Source organism: Ornithodoros turicata, chromosome 1 (assembly GCF_037126465.1).
Source record: "Ornithodoros turicata isolate Travis chromosome 1, ASM3712646v1, whole genome shotgun sequence".
NCBI lineage: Eukaryota > Metazoa > Arthropoda > Arachnida > Ixodida > Argasidae > Ornithodoros > Ornithodoros turicata.
The window spans coordinates 150,117,168-150,123,090 of NC_088201.1; the positions used below are offsets into that span (position 1 = coordinate 150,117,168).

At 46.3% G+C, this 5,923-nt stretch overlaps 1 long non-coding RNA gene across 1 annotated transcript; it reads left to right on the plus strand.

The window, feature by feature from the left end:
- Positions 1–2,079: 2,079 nt before the first annotated feature.
- LOC135371016 (uncharacterized) lies at positions 2,080–3,007 on the plus strand. The gene is made up of 3 exons (XR_010415492.1): positions 2,080–2,116; positions 2,483–2,664; positions 2,877–3,007. It is a non-coding gene; the product is annotated as an uncharacterized LOC135371016 (long non-coding RNA).
- Positions 3,008–5,923: the final 2,916 nt, after the last annotated feature.

The following is a 5,923-nucleotide window of genomic DNA, read 5'->3' on the forward strand; positions in this document are numbered from 1 at the left end:
CTTCTGGTTCCTAGTGAATTTTCTAGGGCTTTCTGAAGGGTTGTGTTCTTCATCCTGACGCGTTTGGAATTCGTTGATTCGCGACGAGCACGCGTAGATGACATGTAGGCCGTGCAGTATCAATACACCGAAGGCACGGCACCTGGCACCAATCGTAGTCGGTCGCTTTCGATTTCAGTCGTCTTCCCAGTGGCCCCATCGCTGTGCGTGAGTTTCACGACAATTCCGATTGCTGAAAATGCAGTTCGCAGACCTGCGAGAGAATGAGGACGACCGTATTACAATCAATATGTAAGCAAGATCCCACAGCGCACTTCAGCGGCAGTGGCTTCAAGTTTACTTACATACCTTGAAACGAATACTCGGTTTAAAATCTGCGCATGGATTCGCCTTCAACTATGATACCTTGAGATATTCGTCCTTTGGGAACGAGAACACATGCACTATTGGGCCCTCGTCGTTGTTGTCTCGACAGCGAGGAACGCAGCACCGGCCCATGTTGAACTGAGTCACCAACATCGTTTCAGTTAACGGACACTGCCTATCTCCACATAGAGCGCTCCAAAAGCATACGTACCTGTCACTCGAGAATCTTGACAGTGCAGTACGGGACGCACAGGCCAAAATCTCACGAAACAGACACTAGAAGCACGGAGAGATGACCGGCAAGTTGCACAACGCTTGCATCAGCATACATCGGGCCATCGGACTCGGGATCAGGCTCGGGCAACTAGCGTTACGTCACACGCTGGGAGAGGGAAGAATGAAGAGGCCTTGTGTTATCTAGGTGGTGTTGATTGGCCCTGTTGGCTCCTACGTCACAATCATGTCATCGAAGGTTTCCCTGATCGAAAAAGCTAATTTACTTAAAACCCGAACATTTCTCCGGAGTGAAAATCGGTGAAACCGATTGTCGAATGATGCCATGCATTCTCGTAACCATTTCTTACCCATGTCTCCGGATGCGATATTGCCTTTAACTTGTAACCAGTTCTTTTTGACGGGTAACTTCACAATCTATTTGCAAAACAGAAGAAAGGAATTTTGGACAACGAGCTTTATACCATTTTTTTATGTTCCATGTCATTGACCATTCTTTCACGCGCTGTACGCACACAGATATTTCGAAATCGCTCAGCATTTCCCGAAACGTCCGAAACCGCAACAAGCTCAAGAGATAGTACGGTTCTACCGTCGTCATATCTCGTCCTCCGAGCCATTGAGCGGAGACGTCGGCTCCATGCCAATTTCAACACCGGCTCGGCCGCGCAGGCGCGTCCTTGCTCGTTCACCACGCCACCAACCAGGACTGTCTGTTGCGCATGGGCGGTTTTGTTCGGTTCGCTTTGGCTGCTGTAACGGACGTTTCTCGTCGCCGCATGGGGTCGGCACAACTCCCACTAAGAGCGTCCCGCTAACTCTGTAGCGTATTAGAAGCTTTGTATTGTTGTTTCGACTCGATATTGAAGTTCTAGCAACCCGTCTGACATTGCAACTCACCGTAAGTGGAAGCGTTTCTTATAAACTCGAGCATATACCTGTCTGTCTCGTTTGAAATGTCAGAATGAAGATGCGGATCTGAAGTGAAATCGCTCCTCGCCTTCAGGATTTTTGACGTTTCAGGTGCGTAATTAATATAACTGTGAAGTAACATGTTCGACTGCGCTATGCATTCTCATTGTTTGTATTACTCTGCTTCCATGTTTTCTGGACAACGATACACTCTTAGAAATAGGCCTTCTATCGTGCCGTCAAGAGCTGTCGTGTCTTCTAGATTCACGCTCAAGGCTGAAGTTTTAGACGACAGATGCCCACGTGACCCGGGAGAAAAGAAAATACCATAAAAAATGTTATTGCTTTTTTTGGCGCGTACGGCGTGTAGACGACACGTTTATAACGTGACCAGGAATCGGACGCCGTGAAGTCTATTTCGTGTTGTCTAAATTTTTGCCGTGGTTTCTATGCGCTCTAAGTGATCACCTGACCGGCGTCGAGGAGTCACGTGCACTATGCGACGGGGCCAGACATGCTGATGGCGCGGCACTGCTCACATTTCGTCTTCGATGCATTGCCGCCAGTGTTTCCTCGCTTTGCTGATTCTGGGATTCTTTTACAGGTAAGACACCTCCGTTTAATAAATTTTATTGCGATAACTGTGCTACCAGCACCACTATTCTAGCGGCTACCTGTTACTTCCCCACGCTTCTAACGATCATTTGGAAGGTGCAGGTGCGAATGGAAGTGTCATGGCGGTTGTGACAGAACGTCAACGAAAATTATGTGGTGATGCTTGAGAAGTTGAGTATAGTAAAGGTATTCGAGAGACGTTAATGTGTTATCAGCTGTATCCGGTTTGTAGCTCTGTTAGAATTGCCTCTAAACGTGGACTTCACGAGCGCTAACGTTTGTGTATGGCGCAGGATGCTTTTGTCTTTCGGGGGCTCGTTTCGACCGTGGTTTGAGTAACCATTCTCTGTCTCAGCTGGCCGCAGTGGGTATGGACGTCACCAACGAAGACTTCACTGGTGTTCAACGTGCCGCCTGGAGGAAATGTGCGTGCGATTCATACCGAAGACTGACATATATTAGCCGGTACACGGCACAAGTGTTACCCGGAACATGCGTCCAATGCTAACACTCACCTGTCGACCATGACCGCATTCAGTAAGATATCTCTTTGATCTCTCCTCCTACATACTTGGTACTGCTGTGGTACCAATGTACCATTTTTCTCTCGTCGCTGCCTCACCTATCATCGTTTTAGTATAAGCTATAGTTCGTACCCTTTCACTGTTGTCGATAGTGACTTTTATTACACTGAATGTTGTTCCTATCCACATTGTAATGCTTCTTTGTCGTCGTTTACTTTGCCACAGTTACGCCTTGAAGCAGAATTCCGATTCGAGGCCAGGATGGGAAGCATGGAGGAAACGCTGCACAACGGGTGACAACTGCCATATCAACAGCCCCCACAAAGAGATGTAGAGCCGCTGAAATATGGTGATCATACGCCCTGAGCAACAAACAGGTCTGCATCCCAGCGAAACTTGTTTCGTAGCGAGTTTCAAGCTTGCAAATAGTTTCGCAGCAGCGGTGTCGAGCCGCGCCGTTTTGTGCAATCTGTGATATCTTGAGTATGTGTGGTTCTTATTCATTTTTATTTTCTCTGAGTCATTTCTCTGTGAACAGGGTATTATGCATAGTTTGCAAGTCTAGTCAATATTCACTGTATCACTGTCACAATTTCACAACTTTGCCGAAATAAAGTCTTCAATCCCCTTTGAAACAAATTCTGTTGACTGCAAACCTGCCTGCCAAGCCTGCGACGGGGGAGAGGGGAAGCAGTAGCACGTGAGGAGGGGGAAACGACCGGGAAAGGAGGAAACTGTGAAGCATAAAACAGACGCCACTTTTGTGGCTTCTACGAGGGAAACCACGTGATGCGACGTCATTCCCCGCGCTTTCGCGTGGTCTCTACGTAGAAACCCCAAAATTACCGTTTTTTGGGTGTCTGTAGAAGACACGATAGAAGATCCATTTCAGAGAGTGTAGGGATATAGAACGCCAGATGAAACGGTTAGCGACTGAATGCTTTGTGCGAACGGTATGTCATATGTCTCTACACTACTCTACATGGGTTCTCTGCCATCGTGCTTTCTGGAACGATATTTCTGGCAGGTCGAGCGTATATGACGCAGCGGCCTCCCGCAAGAGAGACGCAAGCATCGTGTTCAATGCGGTTATGGTGGGCTGGAAGGACTGGTGAGCCGTTCGGCGGTTGTCATATGTACCCGCCGATGTTCCTGCCGAGAGATGGCGCGAAGCGTATCTCGGCGCTATGCGATCTAATCGCCTCTCGCGGCTCATTGCTGTGCTACTCGTCACGTGATTACACACCTGCCGTTAACCCATGAGCGTGCCTTTTCTTTGCTCTGCATGCAAAATGCCCCTTGAGTGTCACCTGCAGGAGCAAACGAATGGTACACCCAGATATCAGTGCTGACATTCGTCGGCGCGTCCCTATCAGCCCTCGGGTCTGGGACACGTGTACTTTGATAACAATAAAGACGTGTTCGAGCAGCCGGTCCTGCCTTTGGGTAGTGATATTCTTGATATGTGCTCATCGTTCCCTTCATCTGAGCGACCTTTACCTTCCAGGTTGCGAGGTCCGGTGACGGGGGATTGTGATAGAAATTTAAGTCGGTGGTGGGCTAAAAGCGCGAGATATACGTTAACTGCGGCTAACCAACGGAAGCGATAGAATTGGTGATTACAGTCTGCATATGAGCAGCCAGTAGAGGCAAGGAATCCGGAAGACAAAGGGGACGACACGAAAATATAACGGTTTATACATTTATTTCAGAATACTGGTCCCAGAAGGAACCTGGGAAGGAGTAGGGAACGTACATTAATTATATAATATATACACATAATACACTCGTATAGTGGCGACAATTCGAAAGAAACCCGCAAAAGAGACGCAGCAAAGGGGTCCCAAGTTACCTTCGCGAACGTGGCGATCGGTAACATGGGTGTTCTATATACTGGTAGTCTGACCTAAGCAGTAGTATAATGAAGTGTTCTTCTGAGATAGAAGAGGCTTTCCCTTGACTGTGATGCCTATTAAGCGCACGTGAAAATTCCATCTAAAATCGGACGGGACGGCGACCCAAAGATATTTGTACTAAGCTCCCTTGCAAGTATACTATGATGTTGGCAAAGCCTTTGTTCTACATATAACAGCATAGACACAGTTTTGTCGGTGTTCAAATTGATTTGCAATTTGTAACACCACTCGTTGATGTGTTCTAAACTGCTTTGCAAAGGTGCGTAATATAAGGCGAGCAAGGTGAGCCATAAGCAAAGCACACAGAAAAAAAAGAAAGAAAAAGAGAGAGAACGATCGGCATATTGAGGACGCACGTTCAGACATCCCTATGTTTTTTCGGAATATATCGCGCGATATGTTACGCAGTCATCAGCGAATAAACATGATTTACAATTAATGTTACTTAACATATCGTGCATATAGACAAGAAACAGCAAAAGTATCAAGACTGACTCCTGTCGTATACCCCAGGTGTATGGTCCCGAAGCCAATCCATGATCTTGGTATTATGTGTCAGCTTTCTATAGGGTACGTACCCGGTCAAATGCCTTGGAGAGATGCAAAACCAATATTTCAATTTGTAGGTTATTATATAAAGCAAATACAAAGTCGTGGATGAAATCAAACAGGGCCGTGACAGCGGAGTAGCCTCCACGAAAGATATGCTGCAAGGAATGCTGTTACTTGATCATTATGTTAATTGTTTGGAAAAGATGTGCTGTAGCAATTCACAAAAGCTGGAAAGAAGAGAAAATTCGAAACCAAAGTCGGGACTCCTGCCTTACGTATCGGTTTTATACGAGCGCATTTCCATTCGTTCGGGACAGTCCCTTCGTCCAGCGATATCTGGAAAATATTACTCGGCGTACCTTCTAAGAAAATCATTCGGAATATTGTCTTGCCCAGAAGACCACAATATCGCGTCCTAAAGTAATCAGTCCCGAGACTTTTTGGACTAGCATATCCACTTTTTTCTTTTGCCAATCTACCCGCAGAAGACTTCTTCATATTTACCTCCCACACTGGCATAATAAGAAATAGAGATACAAGTGCTGCTTTAAAGTAATGTCATACTAATAATAATTCGGGAGTTTAAGTTGTGCGACAACGGTGATAGATCTATTAGGAGTTTCACACATCTTCTCTGTTCTCTGCTGTGCGTAATTTTGTTCCTCTTTTGCTCGATACTTTGAGTAGTCATATGCCAAATTTGCTGGGGGTACGCAACAAAGACGTAGCTATAATATTTCTTTTTAGTCTCACTTATTTCCTCATTTCCTCCTTCAGTGCCTTCGTCAAACCTAAAACCAGGGT